The sequence below is a fragment of the Dama dama genome, chromosome 1 (assembly GCF_033118175.1).
Source record: "Dama dama isolate Ldn47 chromosome 1, ASM3311817v1, whole genome shotgun sequence".
Taxonomy (NCBI): domain Eukaryota; kingdom Metazoa; phylum Chordata; class Mammalia; order Artiodactyla; family Cervidae; genus Dama; species Dama dama.
The window spans coordinates 53,967,163-53,990,811 of NC_083681.1; the positions used below are offsets into that span (position 1 = coordinate 53,967,163).

Genomic DNA, 23,649 nt, shown 5'->3' on the forward strand with positions numbered 1-23,649 from the left:
ACTCAAACATGAAAAGGGGCAAAAAAGAGGCAGATTAAAAGGCTGGTGACTAGAAGATCACAGGCTTGCTTCTGAACACAAACCTCAGCATGACAGCAGTGGAACTCAATTGAAGGAGAAAACACTTAAATCATGGGTGCTTTGATATATTTAGGGGGAGACAGGAAGGAATACCAAGGTCAGATCTAAAAGGAGATCAATGAAAAGTGATCATTTCTGCCATCCCAGGAGAGAGGCACTGAGTATCCAATTATGCTACTTAGATGGAATCATACAGTTCCATCCAGCAAATACTACCTGCTGAGACATTTCTGTCGTATTTTGCTGCAATGGACACCAAGTGTGTGAGTGAGTAAATGTCTAGGAATGGTGAAATTACTTCTGCAGGAATCGTATAGCCATTTTTACCTTAAATCAGTTAATCAACAGATACTCTAAAATTATGAGTCTCTTTTTGATTCTTTTTATACCCACTTTCTACTAGAGCTTTGGGGTTCAAAGATTAGTTCTGTGACCTTGAAGGCAAGTTACTTTACCTCATTGAATCTTTTATTTAATTCAACCTTCAACTCTATTAACTATATTCTTCAGGGAAAATGAGGTATAGGGGGTACTTTACCCAAGGTCACCTAGAAAGTGAGTGGCAGACAGAATCCGGACAGGCTTCTCTGTGTTCTCACTTATGCCATCTCTGGGCATTTGCCCAAGGATACCAAGTCAGGTGGGCAAGATCTCCTTTACGTTTTTTTCCCTGGATCTTTCCATATCCAGCCATCTGGGATTATAATTTGCCAGAGGGAAGATTCAATGTGTAATTCTCTGTAATTTTTGTGTGCAAAAGTGTGTAAAGAAATGCTTCTCAAAAACAGACAGTAACAAGTAAAGCCAGCTCCGTGAACTTGATCTTCTTCCCCAATTCTTTGATGTAAGTCAATATATTTATCCCTCTTCTTTCTTCTTTTCTCACAGAATAAACATACATCAGTTACCATCATTTCTGGTTTTGTTTGTTTGTTTTTACCAATCTACAATCTACAACGTTTTCTAACTGTCTACTATTCAAAAAGGACAGAATGACCTCAGGGGTATACATAACAAATTTTCAGGTAAAGAGTAGGGATCTTTTGGACCAGGAAAAGGTCCAGAAACTAGAACCTATCAGGAGAGTTAATACTGTGGAAATGTGGTGGGATTTTAGAGCTGGTAGATTGTGGAGATGATTCAACCCAATATATTAGTTATACAGATTGGGAAAATGAAGTGGTGAGAGGGGGAGTAACTCCATGGAGTCACATAAAAACTAGTGGCAGAGATGGAACCAGCATTCAAGCCTCTCAACTCCTAGTCCAGGTTTTTTTTTTTTTTTGCACCAGAACAGACTGATTATTATTATTATTTAACTTTTTATTTTACATTGGAGTATAGCTGATGCTGGGAGGGATTGGGGGCAGGAGGAGAAGGGGACGACAGAGGATGAGATGGCTGGATGGCATCATCGACTCAATGGATATGAGTTTGAGTAAACTCTGGGAGTTGGTGATGGACAGGGAGGCCTGGTGTGCTGCAATTCATGGGGTTGCAAAGAGTCAGACACGACTGAGCCACTGAACTGAACTGAACTGATAGCTGATTAACAATGTAGTGATAGTTTCAGAATAGACTGATTATTTTAAAATTGCTAATATATACTATTAAAAACAAGAAATAATACTTGCACAAAAGCTAACAAACAGGTTGCAATGTAGGTTACATAAATATTTCACTTGAGTCACCATTTAGAGGGCATTAGAAACCATCCCACTGTGTCCTCCAAGTTCCCTGGCATTTGCTCATAAACCCCCATCCCGCAGGATATGTGAAGGCAAGTGATCCTTTCAACAGATCCACCTGCCTATTGTTCTTTAGGTTAATCCTCCCATGACTTGAAATTAAATCTCTCTCTTTTGGCAGATACACTGAGCAAACAGGATTTTCCATCAGTAAGTACTGAGGGATGGCTGAGTGATGCTCAGTAATTAACTCATTCATTTATTTGATGTGTATTAACCTAGATTCTGTGGACAAGAGATTGGGATACAAAGAGGCCAGAAGAGATCAAGTCCCTGCTGCCTTGGACAGAGTGACATATATTATGGTGAAGGGAGATGGGCAATAGATCAATAAGCAGGTGTATAATAAATGGTGGCGAGTTCTAACAAGACTGATAAAAGTGACACAGATAGATGCCTGTGTCTGTGTGTGCTGTGCTAGCAAGTGTCCAGGACATCCTCTCTGATGAAGGGACACTTGGCAGAGACCTGATGAAGTGACCCTTGTGAATGAGTGGGGAAGATTACTCCAGACAGGATACTGAGATGCTGAGGCAAGAGCTGTGTGAGGAACCAAGGCCAGCGTCCATGGACTGGAGTAAGGTGGCAGGGAGGGGGCAGTGGGAGACAGGAGCAGGAAAGAACAGGCAGATCGGGTGGGCCTTGCACATGTGAGTGAGGGATCTGGTTTTATTCTGTGAGAGTTGGGTGTCACTGCAGGATTTGAAAAGACCTCATCTGGTGCTGAGCACCATGATTCAGTGGCCATTTTAGGAGGTGAAGAATAGACACTACTTATGCAAGGAGGAATCAGGGAGGCCGGGGAGAGGCTATGTCAATAGTCTCCATGAGAGATCACAGGGTGAGTGGGCTGCAGTAGCTGTGTCCCCATCCCCAGGCCAGGCAGATGAGACTCTGAGTGGAGATGGGTGCTGAATGAATGAGTCATCTTATATAGCATCTATGTGAACAGTGCTAAGGGCAAATACAGGAGAAAATTTATTTTGCTTTATGGGAAAGGGGGCAGAAATGTCAAAGAGTTCCATCTTGACACTTAAGAATGCACCAAAGATGGGGAACATAGGGTTTTCATGGCTAAAATGGTAAAAATAAATTCATAAAGACCTGTGTGGTCTGTGTCCTGAGGGAAGGGAACAATGGGGTGTATGGCAGCCAATGGCCAGATGGTGGGGAGCCAGACCAACTGTGCTGAGCAGCCCCTTCTCATCCCTCCATTCTTCAGGCCAAGAGTCAGGCTGGGAAGGTCTGGGCAGAACAAAGACTTGGCCTCCAGGGGTTTCTGACCTGGTTTCAGTGAAAGGACTTTGAGGTGCTGGCACCGGGGACCAATGACCCGGATGCTAGCTCTCTTACTGGGTGTGCCTTTTCCAGTTTTATGAGGCCTTCCCCTACATTCCACCCCTCCCCTGCCCCTATCATGGTCAGGATGGGGGGCAGTGGGGCATGTGAGGCTGCTCATCATTGTTGCTGCTGCTCTTCATTTCTAGAACTTTTAGAGGGCTCAGTTAGGAATGGGCTCTTCCGACCACAAGGAAAACTTAGACATGTGTCGATTAAGAGTTATGCCAACACTTTTCAAAATATCATGCAGGGAAAAATTCTCCCTTTTCTTCTAGTAAGGCTTCAAGGGCTATGAAAACTGCATTTGTCATTTGTAATTTCTTCGCTATAAAGAGACGCCCCATTTATTATTCTTTCGCAGAGCTTTCTCACACCAAATTACTAATGATGTAATTACCAACATGATAATTACTGCATGATTACTAGCGGAGTGCAAGGGAAATGCAGAACAGCAGCAGCAGCCAGGGTCTGGGTTGTTCCATCAGAGATTTGGTAAGAATGGTCTCTATGAAAGGCAGTAACTGAAAGTTTTTCAGTTCATAAACCAAGAGCTACATCTAGGGCTTTATAAAGTAATTAGTTAGAATCATGCCTTTTAGCCCCAGCCCTGGGAATCAGCTATGACAAACCTAGATAGAGTATTAAAAAGCAGAGACATCACTTTGCTGACAAAGGTCTGTATAGTCAAAGCTATGGTTTTTCCAGTAGTCAAATATGGATGTGAAAATTGGACCATAAAGAAGGCTGAGTGCCAAAGAACTCATGCTTTTGAACTGTGGTGCTGGAATAGATTCTTGAGAGTCCCCTAGGCAGCAAGGAGATCAAGCCAGTTAATTCTAAAGGAAATCAACCCTGAATATTCATTGGAAGGACTGATGTTGAAGCTGAAGCTCTAATACTTTGGCCACCTGATGGGAAGCGCTGACTCATTGCAAAAGACCCTGATGCTGGGAAAGACTGACGGCAGGAGGGGAAGGAGGTGACAGGATGAGATGGTTGGATGGCATTACCGACTCAGTGGAGATAAGTTTGAGAAAACTCCAGGAGATGGTGAAGAACAGAGAAGGCTGGCATGCAGCAGTCCATGGGGTCAGAAAGAGTGGTACATGACTGAGTTACTGAACAATAAGAACCGGGGATCCAGCATCTTCTTGAGGCAGACTGGCCGGGAAAGCAAGGGGCCCCCGTAATCCAACAGCTGCCTGGAATGCCCCCTTACCCCTTCCTTCCGTGAAACCTACATGAGCCTTGCTGAATTAGAGACACAACAATGTGGTGGCGAAACACACCTCGGAGGCCTTCTAGGAGGATTAACACAGCACTGTCAAGGCCAGGCAACACTGCTCACTAAGCCTTCCTCTCCTTGACCCTCCCAGTGACCACCAGTTCCTACAGCACCAGCTGCCAAGACCCTAGTTAGGCAAGGCCAGAAGACCCAACATTATTCATAATTCTTACATATTTTCCCTTGAAAGTGCCCAAATCACTTTGAGTTAGTCTGTCAGATCTTATTTTTAATAATCTGAGCTAAAGATACAAACTCTGTGGGTAAACATGGAATTTGAAAGACCAAACAGCTACGCTGGAGGCCAAGCCATGTGTGGAGCCTACTGGCCATCTGAGGGGACTTGGCTCCTTGGCTGTGTCCCTCCTGGAGCCATCAGAGAATCTGTATCAGCTCCCCCAGCAGTTAGCTGCAGACAGCTGGGGCGGAGGAGGCGGGGCCGGGGCAGCATCTCTGCTGTCCTGTGTTTAATATGGAGCTCAGCAGATGCCGTGTGAGGCAGACAGCTCAAGCACCTTTCTTGTTTTAAGAGCTGACATGTAGACGATACTGAAGGTTAGCAAGGGTAACGGTTGGGATAAGTATCTAAAATCTCTTTACGTATGTATTTTACCCCGTAGATTCTATGCACCTATCTTACTTTCCTTAGGCTGATCTCCAACTTCAGTGTCCCTGAAGTTCAGCTAGGGTGGAAGTGAGTGGACTTATAACATGCAGATCCTGGGCTCCACCCTCAGAGTTTGATTCTGGGTCCCAGGAAGCTGCATTTTAAACAGACCTTCCATGTGGTTCTGACACAAATCTATGAACTGTCACAGGGAGAGAAACACTGAGGTATTCATTTGTTCTACATAATAACTTTGATATAAGCTGAATAGATGCAGATATACACAAGATAGAAACAGAATAAACTTTGGTCAGAGGGTTTAAGTGATTTGCCCAAGGTGGGCAACTTGCCAGTGAGTGGCTAGGGCTCCCTCCCTTTGCCCTGTCTTGCTGAAAAGCCATTTTTTCTTTTTTTTTTTTTGGCTGTGCCACATGGCATGAGGGACCCTAGTTCCCCCACCCCCCTCCTCCCCTCCCCCCCCTTCCCCCAGGGACCAGGGATCAAACCTATGCCCCCTGCAGTGGGAGTACAGAGTCTAACCACTGGACAGCCAGGGAATCTGAAAAGCCATTTATTCCATTAGCCGCTGTCAGGACAAGTATTCTTGAAACAATCCTTTCCTCTTAATACTCCAAGCGTGCTTTCTTTTTTTTCTTTACTACCTACAGTTTTTCTCCTTGTACAGTGCTAGAATAGGCATCTGCCTTGTCTCTGCAGTAAGCATGTGTTTTAATCTGGTGTTTTGGCCTCTGGGGCCTTACTGACCTTGGGGAGACTGTTCCCACCCCTACTGCAGGGCTAGCCATTCCTAGAGAGCAAACAGACTTTTCACATGCAAACCACCCAAATCCAGTGCCCACCCCCATCACCTCCTTTATTGGGCTTTCATTCTTGGGCCCCCACCCTCTTGCTCTAACCACCCCAGACAACTGTGGACAGCCTCTATGCCCCAGAACCCACTGGACTTGTTCAAACTAGTCAATCCTTACCCTGCTCAGCCTGCTTACTCTGCCTCACCCATTCCTTTCTGTGAAACCTGCAACAAAGCCCTCTGCCAAGGTTTTCCTTCTGCCTCCTGACCAGCCCTGGTGCCTCCCCTAAGGAGCCCTGCAGAGCCTGAGCGGCCTGCCCTTCTTCTTGAGAACAAACTGTCTTTTCCTGATGTGTAATGGCAGTCCTCTCCTGATGTGTTGGCTTATCACACCTAAGTAATAATAAAGCCTATACTTTCTAGCAGCCTCCCAGAGTAAACCAGAAGCAACCTAAGGGCAAACTGTCTCTCTCTGAACAGCTATTGGATTAACTCAGTGTCTTGTTCACGATGAGTGTTCGAACATATTTGTTGAATTGATTCTAAAATTTAATCAAGAAGCCTTCTATCTGTGACTTTGTTCACTTTGGGGGATTTGAATTTTAAGTAAAATTTGAAATTGCCCTGAAACTGATTTTTTTTTTTTTTTAAGCAGAAGAGTACAGCGAAACAGCATATGGTCATATGGTGGTTGAGTTATTGAAACTATGGGTCAAATCTACTTCACCTGCCTTCATTAATCAAAGTCTCTTTAAGACCTGCACATCCTCCAAGCAGCGCTTCGTCTAAACAATATGATGTTGGCCCCGAGCTGCTGTCCAGGAACATGGAGTTGGCTGTGTCTTTTTCGAGCTGAGCTGATGAAGGCTGGATGGGACCACTGACCGTTCAGCTGGGCATGTGTGAGTGTCCATCCTCCATTCACTGCCCTTTTGAACGTGCAGTCTCGCTGCGCAGAACAACAGTTGTCACACCTTTTCCCAATCACTTTTTCCCTGCCCCCGAGCCTCAGACCACCTTGCTTCTTTATTCTTTACCTTCTAAATACCCTGAGCCCCTTGCCTTTGGGAGGCAGATCTGAGACTTGTTCTCCTGTCTCTTCGCTTGGCTGCCTTGTGAATAAACCTTCTCTTGGCAGCAAACTTTGACGTCTCAGTGTTTTGACTTGCTGAGTGTAGGGGAAAATGAACCTGGTTTGGTAACAGGATCACAGGCTCCCTTCAGTCATTCAAGGACAGTATTTACTGACACCAAGTGGAAAAAGACACATTTCCTGCTTTCCAGTTTGCCAGGAAAACAGTTTTGACTCATTAATAAACTTGTAAAAGGACAGAAATATTTAAAAGGGCAGAAGCACATCCAATCAAATACACTCAGCTATTTTTATAGAGGCTCAAACGGACTAAGCTGGGAGTATTCCTGTGAAAAGGATGTGAAAAATGTGAGCAGTCCAAACAAAAAGATGGAGCTGAAGGTTGCTTGGTGAGAGAAGAGTGCTCTGGAGCAGTGCTCAGTCACTGGACTGGTCCAGTGCTCATTGGACTGGCCTGTCTAAAACTGAACTTGGGGCTTCCCTGGTGGTCCAGTGGTAAAGAATCTGCCTGCTAATGTAGGGCACATGGGTTCAATCCCTGGTTTGGGAGGATCTCAAATGCCATGGGGCAACTAAGTCTGTGTGCTGCAACTACTAAGCACACATGTGTAGCTACTGAAATCCCCCGTGCCTAGAACCCATGCTCCTCGACAAGAGAAGCCACTGCGATGAGAAGCTCACGCAGTGCACCGAAGGCCCAGCACAGCCATAAATAAATAGACTTCCCAGGTGGCGCAGACGGTAAAGTGTCTTCCTCCAATGCAGTAGACCCGGGTTCAATCCCTGGGTCGGGAAGATCTCCTGGAGAAGGAAATGGCAACCCACTCCAGTATTCTTGCCTGGAAACTCCCATGGATGGAGGAGCCTGGTAGGCTACAATCCACGAGGTTGTAAAGAGTTGGCCATAAATAAATAAATATAAATTCTTTAAAAAAAAAAACAACCAGGAGTTTAATGCCTCAGGAAAATTTGAGGCTACTAGAATAGCCCTTATTGAGTCCCATTTGCTTACACTCTCCTCACTCATCACCAGTAGCCCTTATTACAGCTCTTCTGTTATCACCTCTGTGGAGTGTCTTGTTCAAGGTCACACACAACTGAGTGAACCCATCAGAAAAGAGTTGGTGTCGACAATGAACTAATCTGAGAAATAGTCTGTTTGAAATGGGATCTTGGTCTCACCAGTACTTTGCACATTTCAGTGTGTGTGAAGTCACTTTTCCTCAAATATGACTGGTCATTCGAGGATGCTGCACCTGCTATGTGGCATAAGTACTCTTGGGGTAATAGGAATGATTGGGCTTGGTTGGTTGTATCAGGAAAATCTGGAGAAATGATCTAGATATACAGTTCTTACTCACTATGTCACGTTTTATGTCCAGTACATCAATTCAATGTCAATGCTATTCCTAGAAATATCTCAGCAAAACAATCTCCTTTCTCTTCTTCCTTTAGAAGTTGCTTTTCTTTACACACAGGCTTCACCAAAGTAGCTTAAATGCATGAGAAATGCTCAATTCAAAAACTGGTGAGATGACTGAAATGGATGCCGCTGGCTCAGATGGCACAATGAGCCATCACTTAGGAATATCCACTTCAGATCACTTTGTCATTTTGCCCTCAACCATTCATTTTCAACCAGGCAGATCTTTGATGCAAGCGGGGCGGGGGGCGGGGGGGCATCTCATTACAATTCCAATGGTTTTTTTTTTCCCCTCAAAGCTAAATGCCTGACTCAAAAGAACCTTTTAGAGAACAGAATACCGAACTGAAAATGCATGATTTCAACCTTACAAAAATACGCATAGAGAAAAAGACAAACACACACCAAAATTAAAGCAGCCAATTATTGAGTGGTGGGATATGAGGTGATTAGAAATTTCATGTTTAACTTTTCTGCTAAGTTGTACTTAAAAAAAAAAAGCTATTAAAGTAAGGAGGGAGAGAGAACAGGAAAGAGGGAGGGAGGAAGAGAGAGGGAGAGAAATGCTAACATTTAAACAGCCTCAAGAGATCCTTCTGGGCGCAGCTGCGTGAGTCACACTGCTGTCTGGAGCTTTCCTCCCGGGGCCAGACGCTGAGCTATGTACTCATGCCTCCACCTTGCTCTCACAGCGGATGGCCTCCCACTCCATTGAACACACATGAGTCTGTCACTTTTGGTTCCACTTCATTTCCACTCTCCCCTCTGGCTGGTGGCCCCGAAGCCCTCCTGGCAACCTCCACACTGGTTCCCATGGATACCCTCGACTCTCAGACAGGCGGCTGCTCACAGCAGATGGTCGCTGGCTCTGGGTGAGGCACAGGCTGGGGGACATGGGAGTTGCCCAGCACTCTGCAGCTTCCTTTTCCCCTCCTCCCAACACACTGAACATAGACACACACACACACACACACACACAGAAACGTTTTTCCTAGATCTTGCTCGGTTTTGGCCTTGACAAAGAACTCATGACATTTCAAATATCACAAATGCTACAACAACAATGCTAACGTTTTTTGAGTACCAACCCACTGCCAGCCACTGACCTATGAAGCACTTTGCATACGAAGGGAAGGAAATACCTTACCGAAACAGTCTGAGTTCAGTTTTTCTGACCCAATTCAAACATGATTGTTTGGACCACGTCTTTTTGTCATTAATGTGATTGCTGATGTGCCTATGAATAATCTCAGAAGCATACTGAAATTTCAAGTTCCTGGGTCCAAACTTAAAAATGCAGACTCAGGAGATCAGGCATTGGACCCAGGATTCTGCGCAGGGGGCCAGGTGATTCCAACGCAGTTGGTCTGGACCACCTGAGAGAAAGCCTGTCCTAGCTCAGGGGTGCCCAGACTTTAAGAGTACCCATGGGGTCTGTTAAAATGCAGTCTGACTCAGGATACCCAAGGCGGTCCCTGAGATTCTGCATTTCTGGTTAGCTCCCAGATGAGGCTGATGCTGCAGGTCATTGGAACACACTTTGAGTAACAAAAACCTAAACGGTCAGTCTCCCAGAGGCTGGTTCATGCAGGACTTAGCTACCAACAGCCCAGTCTGTGACCCCATGGACTACAGCCTGCCAGGTTCCTTTGTCTATGGGATCTCCCAGGCAAGAATACTGGAGTAGGTTGCCATTTCCAGGGGATCTTCCTGACCCAGGGACTGAACCCTGGTCTCTGGCATTACAGGCAGATTCTTTACCAGCTGAGCCACCAGGGAATTCTCAAACCATAGGATTTAGCAATTATTCAGTAGTGTGGTTTGGAGTGAGTGCAGAACACTGACCCCACTTCCGGCCAGTGGAGTCCAAGCACAGAACTATCTCCAACATATCCACTGGCACAAGGCTCCTTGACACTGTGTTAACAGTGCCCGGATTTCCAGCCACATCTCTGCTATTCTCCAGCAGGAAGTCTATGCCCTGGCTTCCCATACCATCCCTGCTTCCTGTGTTTGGTTTCTCACACCTCAAGCCTTTGCCCATGCTGTCTGGGTGCACTTGCCTCAACATGTGACCTCCCTAACCTGGCACCTTACTGAGTGCACCCCAGCACCATGGCATGCTCTGCTTCCAGCCTTGGTCTCTCCAAACCTCTCACCACACAGCTCCCAGACAGGTCTCTTGAGAATGCAAATCCAGTCACTCACTCTCCTCTTTAATATCCATCCACGGTTCCCTAGAATTCAGGGATAAGGGGTTCATAAGACCCTTCAAGAATTACAAACTCTGTCCGTCTTCTCTGCTCTTCTCCTACTTCCCACCCTGTTCCTCAGAAGCCTGGGGATGTATTTTCCCTCACTCTGTTCCCTCTGCCTGAGATGCCGCCCTCTACTTTACCCAGTAGACTTCTACTCAACCCTCAGAACCCTGCTCAAACACCAGTCCTTCAGGAGCTTTCTCTGATTTCCATGTCTGTTTCAAAGGTCAGTGATGTGCTGCAGCCAGCTCATACTACCTTGAGAGAGTCAACTGCTGGATGTTCTGAGCCAGTTGTTAAGTACAGCATTTATAGAAATGTAAATACATAATACAAACATGTGATTAAATAAGTTACAGCCACTATGGAGAACAGTGTGGAGATTCCTTAAAACACTGGAAATAGAACTGCCATATGACCCAGCAATTCCACTCCTGGGCATACACACCAAGGAAACCAGATCTGAAAGAGACCCATGTACGCCAGTGTTCATCACAGCACTGTTTATAATAGCCAGGACATGGAAGCAACCTAGATGCCCATCAGCAGATGGGCATCAATCTTGCCTTTTTAAAAAATAACTATGAGTTTGTCATCTATAAACACATAGTTTCTTCTTCATCCAGAATGCAGACTCCTTAATAGCAGAGACTAGAACTTTCTATCTTATAACCCTACTAATTAACAAGGTTCTTGGCACAAAGGAGGACATTGATAGGTGTTGAAGGCAGATCTGACTTCATCTATCATGTCTTTCTTGAAATTCACAGTTGGTAGAACCAGCTAATTCTGTACACTTGCAGCAATTTCCACCTGGAGAAAGAAATGGCAACTCACTGCAGTATTCTTGCCTGGGAAATCCTATGGACAGAGAACCTGGTGGGCTACAGTCCATGGGGTGGCGAAGAGCTGGACATGACTGAGTGACTGAACAACAACACCAATTTCCACACATCTCATACATCCTTCCTGGCGGTCCCAGAGATGAAACTCAGAGCAGGCCCTTGACTATATGCAGAAACAAGTAATAATAATAAAAGCTGACATTTCCTGCACATAATAATGTGCCAGGTGCTTCTCTAAGTGCTTTACATGCATTAACGCATTTGATCCCCACCCCAATAAGGTAGGTGCTGTTATGATTTATTCTCATTTTATAGGTGAAGAATGTGAGCTTTAGTGAAGTCAAAAAGCATGGCCAAGGTTAAGGAGCAGAGTTGGAATTAGAACCCTGGTCATCTGGCTTTAGGCATCCAGGGATGAATAGGTGTACGTATAGATGGACGATTTGCAAAGCAGCTCCTCTCCTATGAAGCTTCTGGTTCTCTATATTATAGATAATGCTTTCAACACACTGGAAAACAGGAATTCTTATTCTTAGAGGTCAAAGGCTATAGGCTTATTTCTTTCTCTGAGGTCCTTCTCAAGAATCCTGCCTAGCCCTGAGCTTTTCTCCAAGTTTGTTCTGGAAGTGCTGAGCAAAGTATCAGGACCTTTGTCCTCCAGGTTCCCACTGATGGCCTGCCAAGTTCTCTGCCCAGGACCTGATTCTGCAACAGCGTATAAACTACTGCTCCAGTCAGGGGGAGCATGATCTAGGGAGGGGAAGATACAGTCTCAAAGGACCTATTCAGGGCTATAATGTATGCTTCCCGTTATTAGCTAGGAGACACTAGGAAAGTGTTTAACCTCTCTGGGCCTCAGACAACAAACCTCTACAATTGATTTGGGAAGACTAGTTATAATGTATAGTAAGCTACTATTGGGTTGGCCAAAAAGTTCACTTAGGTTTTTCTGTACGCTGTTATAGAAAAACCAGAATGAACTTTTTGGCCAATCCAACATTACTGCTGATAATTAATATTTATGATACTTGTATTATGGGTCAGGGACCAACCCAAGTGGTTTACCAATAGTAACTAATTTAATTCTAAAAATAATTCTTCAAAGTAAATGCTATCATCCCAGTTTATAAATGAGAAAGCCAGGTTTAAATAAGTAAGCAATCTGCACAAAACCAGAAGTATTAGGTCACAGAGCTTGAATTCAATCCAGATTTGCTAGATACCAAAGTGAGCCACTATATTATACTTCCTTCTCTGCTATAGTAGTCTATGGAGAAGCTTTGCAATGTTGTACTGGTGTTCCAAGACAGTGAATTAAGACAAAACTGAATAAATTAGAGGGAGAGAGGTTATAGAGGCAGAGAAAATATTGTCATTAATTGCAAATAATATGATCATTTACATAGAAAAATCCAAGAATGGAAATTTGGTTGAGTAAGCTAAGTTCTTCTCTCCCCATTAAAACACATAGAAATCAGGATAAATTATAATAAAATATAATAAAGATCTTTTTACATTAGAGATGAGCCCAAAAGAAATAAATGAGAAACCTCAGATTCCAAAAACAAAGGCACCTCCACATCAGAGCAATAAGCCTGAGAAGTGACTTCACTATGGCCAACGGGGACCTTGGACCCCAGTATTGGCTCTAATGGTAAGAATACCTGGCCTCTGGAATCTAGGCAGTGGGAACTGAAACTCCTGCATGGAACAGGGCCACAAAGGTGCCCCTGCTGTGTAAGGGCGTCGCTGACCTAGAGTAGTAACAAGGAAGCCCCTTTCTGCTAAGGGTCCAGGTAGGGGTGTCACAGTCCATCAATACACTAAGCATGGGGGTGGAATCTCTAATTGTGCATAAGTGCTCTAGGGGGCCACTTTTACAACCCACAATAAAAACTTTAAAACCATGTGAGAAATGGTTTGCTATAATGATTAGTATCCTAAGAACTTGAAATAACATTAAGACCTGAAAGAGACTATTTAATAAATGTTGAAAGAAACAAAGAAGAAAAATCATAATAAGACAGTAGGGAACTATGAAAGAAAGAACAGCATATTTGAAAAAATCAAATAGAACTTCTATAAATGAAATACTATAGAAACAAAAACTCAGGGAATGAAGTAAAATCTTATGTGTGAAAATTAGTGACATATTGAGGACATTATCCAGAATTAAGCACAAAGAGATAAGATATATGAAAATATGAAGAATTTTCAAAGACAAAGAGGATATACGAGAAGAAACAGTGTATGTAAGTTGTAGGGGAGAGAACAGAGAAAATGGAGAGAAGCACTATTCAGAGATACAGGTCAAGAAATTCCACAGAATGGAAGAAGTAATGCATCTTCAAACTCAGGAAAACAATAACACTTAAGCAAAAATGTAAGTTCATGAGGCAACTTGCTATGAGATAGAGGGAACTTTTTAAATTGGGGGAAAATGATCCTTCAAACAAGTGGATTTGGGTCACTGGTCTTCTACAGAGAAGAACATGAAAATGTGTCCTTATCTCAAACTAAACAGAGAAACTAATTCCAGGTGTAAATATCACAGACCTCAATGTGTAAAAATAAACCTTGAAATTGTCAGGAGAAAACATAAAATAATGTGTCTCTCTCTTTGGGATAGTGAAGTATTTCTCCAATTAGGAATAAAAACATAAACCATAAAGGCAAGGACTAAATACAGTAAATACATTAAAATGAAAATTTTCTGTGTGACAAAAGACACTATAAATAAAGGTAAAAGAAAAGCCACAGGAAAAAAAAAGGATTAATAATCAGAATCAATGTAGATGAAAAGAAAAAAGATAACCTCCTCATAATACAAAAGCCACAATGAATATCCAGTCCACAGGAGAGGAATGCACATTGCCAATAAACACATGAAAAGCATCTTAATTTCACTGAAAATTAGGGAGATATGAATTAAACAACATACCATTTCCACACTATGAAATTGGCAAAAATTTAAACTTTAAATTCTGACATTAGAAGAAAAAGGGGTACTTTTATACACTGTTAGTTGAAATAAAAATTAGTCCAGCAAATTTCCAGTATCTAGTAAAAGTCGTATAACCCAAGATTCAATAGTTTCATATTTAGCTCTTAAATATATTCAGAGAGAGACATATACAAGAAAATTCATTGCAGCATTATTTGTGGTAATTAAAGATTAGGAAAACCAAAATGTAAATAAAGATAAATAATAACATGTGATAGATTCATTTGCTGGCAGATTATACAGCCGTTAAAAAGAAGGAACTGAAAAAAAAAAAAAGAAGGAACTGTATAAGAGTGGATGTTTAGATATGCATATTTGTATTTCTTTCAAGATATATAATGTTGAGTGAAAAAAATAAAGTCACAAAATGATACATAGCATTGGAGAGGTCATTTAAGAAAACACAAACATACACGCATAAAGCAATGTCTTACATAGTTTATGGATAAAGAGGTGTGCACACCAAGGTTGATGGTGGTGACCTCCTGGGGGTCGGAGGGCAGGGCAGAATGGGTCTGGACCAGGTGGGCTAAAAGATGTTTTAACACAAAAATGAATGAAAGTAAATATAATAAAATAATTTTTACAATTCTGGGTAGCAGCAATACGGGTGTTATACTGTTCTTTGTGGAGTATTTTTTAAAGTTCTGAAAAAGAAATAAAAAGCGCTTTGAAGATTTCTTGGACAAGATGGCATCGGCTATTTGGAAGGGAACGAGAGCAGTATCAAATGAATGAAACCAAATCCCGAGCCACGAACCCCCTCTTCAAGGTCACTGAGTCTTCCCGTCACGGTCATGCTCTCTCCTCTACACAGGGTTGTCGACTGCAAGCCAATGACAAGGACGCTTCGGCATCATGCATGGGGGTCTTTGAGTTTGGTCCTTCAGCACTGGAAGGACTTTAGTGGGGGGGACTGGGTCAGCCCTCTAGTGACAGGTGAGGAGAATGAAGTCAGTGGGGGAGAGGCTTGTTCAGGGTCACCCAGGAGGCAGTCATCAAGGCTCACCTTCATCCTTCCGGGCTCGGCTCAAATGCTGCTTCCTCAGATGACAGCTCCAACTCCTGGTCTAGGCGAGGCCTGTCAGCTCTCATTAAATGCCCTGTTAACATCTTGTACTTCCCCTGCCTAGAATTCCTCACAGCTGTGTTTAATATTAGTTATGGGAATGCATGTTTAACACTGTATCTATTGTTGTACTGCTTACCCATGGTGAATCGCACCTGTCTTGCTCATAGCACTAGTCCAGCAACTTAAGTGCAGAGCCGAATCCCTGAGTGACTGCACTCCTGGCCTCTAGGCTGCTGTGCATTTGGATTCCATGCTCTTTCTGAGTATTAATATTTAACAATTGCAAGACCTAATGGTTTACAGAACACATCCATATCCACACAACCTATGATGTATAATATTGCCCATTTTCTGGAGGAGGAAATTGAACTTCTGAGACTTGAAATAACTTCACCAAGGTTACATAAATGGTAAACAGGAAGGCTGGAATTTGAACTGAGTTTTATCTGATGCCAAGACATTTGGTTGATCTATTGCACTGTGGCTACCAGATCAGTATGAGTGACTATTAATTTCCCCCATATTCCTCACTAATTTCCTCAGAGCTCGCCTCTCTTCTTTTGCCCCCAGTACTAAACACCTTTCTGGTTAAAAGCGTTCATGCTTCTGCCAATGCAAGATCTTCTGCTTTTTCCTCCTTTTCCATCATCATCATCACCATCTTCTTCCTCCTCATCTATCTCCCTGCTATTGAAGTAGGAACAGACATTGAGTAAATTAGGATGTTCTGAACTGTGGACTTCACAATCATTTCCCCAGAGCCAAGCTCAGTGTCTTATACATAGGAAGTACTCAATAAACAGGAATTGAATTAAATTGAATGAATGAATTGAATAGGAATTGAATCCATTCATTCATAAAGTAATACTCTCTACCAAAATCCCTCCATCTAGATAGAGATTAAGGTAGCACTTATAAGATATCACCTTCTTATAAATGTTGTTTGAAGTAGGACTACTAGGATGTGCTAAAAAAGTCTCCCCAGAGGATGGTATTAGATTAGATTCTTTGCAGCTAGAATCACCAAGTCTCCAATTCTTCAGCCAGTCTTAGGCTAACTCTGGAGGGATGCTGGATCAGGGGCTTCTTTGAGGAGTCAGATAAAACTCGTATGAGAGAGCTTTCTTCTATACTTTACTTAGGTGCTTAGTCCTAGGCAAGTGGGTTAAATCTCAATGCACTTTTTAACACCACTTTTCCCTTGTCTGTTTAAAACAAAAAACAAGCACCTGTTCCATTCCTGGGGAACTCCAAACATGATCATAGCAGCCAGAGACTAACATATTTCACAATGGCGATGCCCGTACCTTGTATCCTTGTTGCTATGAGAGATGGGCTGGTTACCCATTATATATGAAGACAAAGAGACTCTCACATACATCAGTGTCCTGTTGCTTTTCAGTTGTAAGGAAACAAGAGAGGGACTATGTCACTTGGGAAGAAAAGGCGATGTGCTAATTCAGGCATGGTCAAACCAAGTATTCTCAGGCACTCTGTTCAGGAGGTGATTTGCTACTTAAATTCAGAGCCTGAACCTTGGTAGCACAGTGTTCTGTCCTCAGTGATATAGATCAGAGATTGGCAAACCATGATCCATGAATCAAATCCAGCCCTCAAGCTGCTTTTGTTCAGCCAGGAGCTAGGAATGATTTCTGAAGATAAATGTTTGCAATCAATATGAAGAAAAAGAACACTAATTTTGGATCCATTTTCAGCAGATGTTATCCCCTAAAGAATCCAATCTTCTCATTAGTAGACCTATTATTATTATACTTTGAATTTCATCAATGAAACTTTCTGGAAATTTATTATTTCTGGTTATATAAGGGCCAGCAAAGCCTAAAACAATGACTATTTTTCCCTCTACAGAACAGATGCTGATCACTGGTCTAGACCTTCTCGGACTTGCCACCTGCCGTATCATCCCTCACACTTGGACATCTGAATAGCTGTGGGTCCCCAAATGCACTCCTTGCTCCACCTGCTCCTGCTGTCCCTTCTCCCACTGTCCCTTCTGCCTGCAGTGTGGGGCCCACCTGACAGTGTGTTTCTACCGAAATCTGACTGAGCCCTCAAAGTTCAGCTTAGGTGATACCCTCCATCCTGAGGTTTTCCCTGATCCTTCATATCAGACTAAAAGCACAGAAAATCTTTTATCTGAGTATTTCATGGTTCTGTTCCCAGAAATTCAGAATGTGTGCACACAGAAGGGCAAAATTACCTCTTTATATTAGCCAAGTGGTTCTCACACCTACTGAGAGTGATGAGGAAGAGAGTTGCCATTTATTTAGTGCTTACTATGGGCTAAGCACTGTGCTAAGCGCCGAACATACATCATTCATGCATTTGTTCAATTAAAATCTATTTAGCATCTCCTAAAAACCACGCACTAAGCTTGGTGCTGGGAGTGCAATGGTAAATATGACAAGTGAAGGAGTCACAGATTTCATGAAACATTAAGTCATTTGAAAACCTTGCAAGATAGGTATTATTGATTCTATTGCACCAACCAGGAAACAAAATCAGAGATGATAGGTTAAGTAACGACCAAAGACATACAGTTAATAAATGGTAAGCAGGATTTGAACGCAAATCTCCATATAAAGCTAGACACCTGGGAGGAGCTGGAATTCCTATTAAGTATTGTAGTCTTAAAAGGCTTTCTTTGTTCTTCTCTCATTGGGAAAAACCTCTAGGGAGGACTATATAGTTCCTATTTTTTGCTTTCCTGGTGAAACTAACTCTGCTCTTGACACACTGCACAGGTTCACTTACTCAGGAAGTGGTCCCTAATTCAGATCCCCGTTTCCTCTCAGTTCGGTTCAGTTCAGTCGTGTCCAAGTCTTTGTGACCCCAAGGACTGTAGCACGCCAGGTCTCCCTGTCCATGACCAATGCCCAGAGTTTATTCAAACCTATGTCTATCAAGTCGGTGATGCCATCCAACCATCTCATCCTCTGTCTTCCCCTTCTCCTCTTGCCTTCGATCTTTCCCAGCATCAGGGTATTCCCCAATAAGTCAGTTCTTACTTCTCCACTTTTCTCCAGTAGCATACTGGGCACCTGCCGACCTAAGGAGTTCATCTTTCAGTGTTGTATCTTTTTGCCTTTTCATACTGTTCATGGGGTTCTTAAGGCAAGAATACTGAAGTGGCTTGCCATTCCCTTTTCTAGTGGACCATGTTTCGTCAGAACTCTCCACTATGACCTATCCATCTTGGGTGGCCCTACATGGCATGGCTCATAGTTTCATTAAGTTAGACAAGGCTGTGGTCCATGCAATCAGTTTCATTAGCTTTCTGTGTTTCTGGTTTTGCCTTGTGCTTATTTCTATTATTGCACTTAATATCATTACTATAATTTTCTTATTATGTTTCACTTTAGACCAGGAACCCTTGTAGGACAGATTCTGTGTAATTTATTTCTTTTGTGTGTGTGTGTGTAATTTATTTCTATAGCCCCAGGTTCTAGCATAGTGCCTGATACCAGATGTGGTAGATGTTAAATAAACGAATCAATGAAAGTCTTATTGGTAACCTGCTCCGTTTCATTCTCTCAATGATAACTACAAAAGTGGGCAGCACTTACTGATGGGCATACACTCGTATAAACATTATCTCCCTTCACCTTCATCATGACTCTGTGAGGTCACTACTGCATAATTATCTCCATTTTATTGATGGCTTCCCTGGTGGCTCAGATGGTAAAGAATCTATGCGCAATGCAGGAGACCTGGGTTTGATCCCTGGGTCTGGAAGATCCCCTGGAGAAGGGAATGGCTACCCACTCCAGTATTCTTGCCTGGAGAATTCTATGGACAGAGAGCCCCGAGGGCTATAGTCCATGGGGTCGCAAATGGTCAAACATGACTGAGTGACTCACACTTTCACTTCACTTTATTGACGAGAAATATAAAGGGTTTCTCAAGGTCATCGATTTTTAGTTAGAGAGAGATGACACAAATCCTAGTTTTACTGGTCACCAAATCCTTTACAGCAGGATCTCCAGGCCCTGGGTCACACGGTACCTCCTGTCAGATCAGCAGTGGTGTTAGATTAGAAATAAACTGCACAATAAATGTAATGAGCTTGAATCATCCCCAAAGCATCCCTGCTCCCTGGTCTGTAGAAAAATTACCTTCCATGACACTGGTCCCTGGTGCCAAAAAGTTTGGGGATCGCTGCTTTACAGGGCTCCAGGACATCACCCAGGACTCATACAATCATCCTTCCATGAATCTTCCAACAGAATTAACCAGCCCTAATTTCAGACCTTGAGAACTCGGATCCTGATTAAACCTCAGCAGGCCCTGCCTGGTACTTTAGATACTTGCATGCATGTTGCCTTCCACATAAGACCGCAAGCTCCTATACAGGGTGGTGGGGGGGAGTGGGCATACATTTCCATGTGCTCTGCACCTTGAATCCTCATAACCCATAGCCCCAGCCCTTGCATGCTCTTAAGATGTTGCATTGAACTTGGAATAAAAATGATATTAAGCCCACTGTATTATTATAATGATGATATTATGATCAAATAAATCCAACCTAATTCCCTGCTTTTATAGTATAAGCCTCTTTCACCATGAACTAAAAGCCCTGAAGGATAGAAGGATTTAGAAAGAAGATGGAAGGTGGATGGGATGGAAAATTGTGAGCAAAATCCAGCAATGGTTATGTGTGGAGCTTGTCAAGTCAGCTCAGCCGGTGATCTGGCTATATCACTCCCTGGGGTCCCTGAGATTTTAATGTTCAACCAGAACTGAGAATCTGCAGGAAAAAGCATCAGGTATGCAAAGTGAGCAGAGGGAAAAAGTGCTGACTGCTCCAGATTTATCAGAGCCTGGGAAGCCTTGACAGGAGGCTAAGCTGCTAAGACCTTGCCCTGGAAGGGAAGAGGATCCGGGGAGCCCAGGACAAGGAGGAGTGAAACCACTCGTCCTTCTGCCACTGCAGAAAATGGTGAAGGAAGAGAGTATGGGCTTAGGAGAGTGGAAACTGGGGGACAGATGGCTGCCCTCCCAGGAATGGCATGTCGAATTGTAGGAACAAGGCAGAGGGCTGCTTGGGCTGCACAAGAAAGACACAGCTGGAGGCTGGAATGAGGAGAGCCAGGCTCCTGAACCAGCTCAGCCACTGACTGGTGGTCAGTGACCTTAGCCCCCAGACTGTCTTGACTCTATCCTTCATCTTTTAAGAGAGAAAGGTTTACCTTAAGAGGTCATGATAAAGTCTAAATTAAAAGGTATGTTAAGCTCTTTCCCATCTTGCAAGATGGCAGGTGAAAAGGCTGAGAAGCCAGATACTAAGGAGAAAAAACCTGAAGCCAAGAAGGCTGATGCTGGCAACAAGGCTAAAAAGGTGAAAATGGTGAAGAAAGTTAAGAAGGGTAAGCACCCACTACCTGTCCTGGTCAGAGGAATTGGCAGATATTCCCGATCAGCCATGTACTCCAGAAAGGCCCTGTGCAAGAGAAAGTATTCAGCAGCTAAATCCAAGGTCGAAAAGAAAAAGAAAGTTTGGGTTCTTTCTACTGTCACAAAACCAGTTGGTGGCGACAAGAATGGTGGTATCCGGGTGGTCAAACTTTGCAAAATGCCTGGGTATTACCCTACTGAAGATGTGCCTCAGAAACCGTTGAGTCACGGCAAGAAACCCTTCAGTAAGCACGGGAGGAAGCTGCCCTCCAGCGTCACTCCTGGGACCGTTCTGATCATCCTCACGGGGCGCCACAGAGGCAAAAGGGTCGTTTTCCTGAAGCAGCTGGGCAGTGGCTTGCTACTTGTGACTGGGCCTCTATCCCTCAATCAAGTTCCTCTGCGTAGAACACGCCAGAAATTCGTCATTGCCACCTCCATCAAAATCGATTATCAGTGGTGTGAAAATCCCAGAACATCTCACTGACACTTACTTCAAGAAGAAGCTGCGTAAGCCCAGACACCAGGAGGGTGACATCGTTGACAGAGAGAGAAATATGAGATCACAGAGCAGCGCAAAGCTGATCAGAAAGCTGTGGACTCACAAATTCTGTGAAGAATCAAAAATGTCCCTCAGCTCCAGGGCTACCTCCGCTCTGTGTTTGCTCTCACAAATGGAATTTATCCTCACAAAGTAGTATTCTGAACTTCTTGCAAAGAACCTAATTAAATAACTTGTCCATTTCAAAAAAAATAAAAGGTATGTTAAATCAGTATGGCATTGTGTGCTCAGTAAATGAGGTTGAGACTCGGTTATGTCTTGAACAATCTGCTTTTTTGCTTTCTGCCACTGACTGTTTTTCTCCCACTATGGTTTAATGAGGAACAATTCTTAAGGGCCACTCTAAGATATTCTACAACATGGGCCAGCTTTTTGAAGTCACTGCAGGAAATAGACAGTGACCACAGGCAACAACACAGTGAAAGGCACTCAGGGTGGGTTTTGTGGTTTGGGGCTTGGGCCCTATTTTCCCATTGAAAGAATTACATCAGGCTCAATCCTACAAAGCCTCTTCATTCAGTTTGAAAAGAAATACACACCGACAATGGACTGTGATGGGATCAGAAGGACGGACAAGATCACTACTATGCTATACACGTGCGGGTAGCTTTTGCGGGACTATAGTGGGCCCATGCTCAGTCTCAGATGAGAACAACACAGACATGTACGCTCCTTCCTTGACTGACTCTTCTGCTCATCCCTGAGATGTCGGGGTGGCTGGGCTCTGGCTGCAGCACGTTCTTCGTCTCACCCCCTTTCTTCCCAACCACTCTGACCCCCACATGCTTGATCCTCACTGACAGCTTGATATCCAGATATTTCTTTTCTGTTATGCCTTTTCTCCTGAGCATCAAATTTGTATTTCCATATACTTAGTTTGTAATTTGTTTCTTATTTTTTATTGAGGTATAACAAAGTTTCTAGCAGCCTGCCAGGCACATGGGAGGCACTTGATTATTATCATTATTTCTAATGGTGAAAACTAGCATTTTTAGTGAACATCAAGAGAATTTTTAGTTTGCTGGTCAAGGTCCGTTTTCAGTTTTCTTCATTTGGCAGAGAATTAGAAGCTCACTTGTCTATGTGTCTACAACTGACAATCTGAAAAACCAAAGCTGCATTGATCACAGAGATGGCTCTCTTTAGTTTTAGAGGACACTGTTGGATTATTTGAGTTATATATCTGGGACACTGAGTGGTTCTTTGTGATTATAGGTTTAGAACTGTCACTGCCTTGGCTGCTTTTTTGAAAGCTCATAGATGCATTAGATGCCTCTTTTTTTTTTTTCTAGGAGAGCAACCAACTATTAGTGTGTGTATCCTCTCTCCTCTGGTCTTTGTGGGTTAGTCTTGGTAACATTATATCTAACTGTGCAAGGTCAATCAATGATCCAGAAAAATGCTTTGCACACAGTAATTCCTCAGTATTTTCCAGGGTGGCATGAGGTTTTGCTGAGATAGGTACCCAATGTGGTTTCCATGATTAATTTCGCTCCTACTTTTCTTCCCTCCCTTCTGATCAATCGTTTGTCTTTTTCATGGTTATTCCTCCTGCTGTCAGTACCCTCAATGCATGTGTCCCTCAGGGCTCCATTCTCTGCTGGCTAATTCTACTTCCTCTCTAGGGTTGATTTCACCTCCTCCCATGTCTTTAATCATTTCCACAGGATGTTTCAAATCACAGCCCTGAACTCTCGCTACACTTCAGATCCATTTATTCAGCTGCCCCTTGAAACTTCTTGTCAGATATCTCATAGACAATTCAAATTCCAAAAATAAGCTCAACTTCCACTCCTGACTTTTTCTTCTCTACATTGATCATAGAAGTCTGAATAAAAGTCTGTTCCAATGACTAGGACCGTTACCAGTTATGCAAACCAGAAAAATTTATTTTGAATTTATCCTCTTCTTGCATCTCAGTTGATCATTGAGACCTGTTTTTCAGTAACTATATGTACTATGCTTTAAATTTCAAATCCCAAAGCCATAGTCCAGGCTTTATCATTCTCTCTGGATTACTCCAATAGCCTCTTACTGGACACCCTTTCTCTCACCTCCCCAGGTCACCAGCCAGTGGGACATTTATAAACTTTAAATCATATTC

The 23,649-nt window shown here is 43.2% G+C and overlaps 1 protein-coding gene and 1 pseudogene across 1 annotated transcript in view; one reads left to right on the forward strand and one right to left on the reverse strand.

The window, feature by feature from the left end:
- Nucleotides 1-23,649, reverse strand: part of MAP6 (microtubule associated protein 6) — a 78,465-nt gene that overhangs the window by 45,136 nt on the left and 9,680 nt on the right. The window lies entirely within an intron of this gene.
- LOC133054685 (large ribosomal subunit protein eL6-like) lies at nucleotides 20,841-21,709 on the forward strand (annotated as a pseudogene).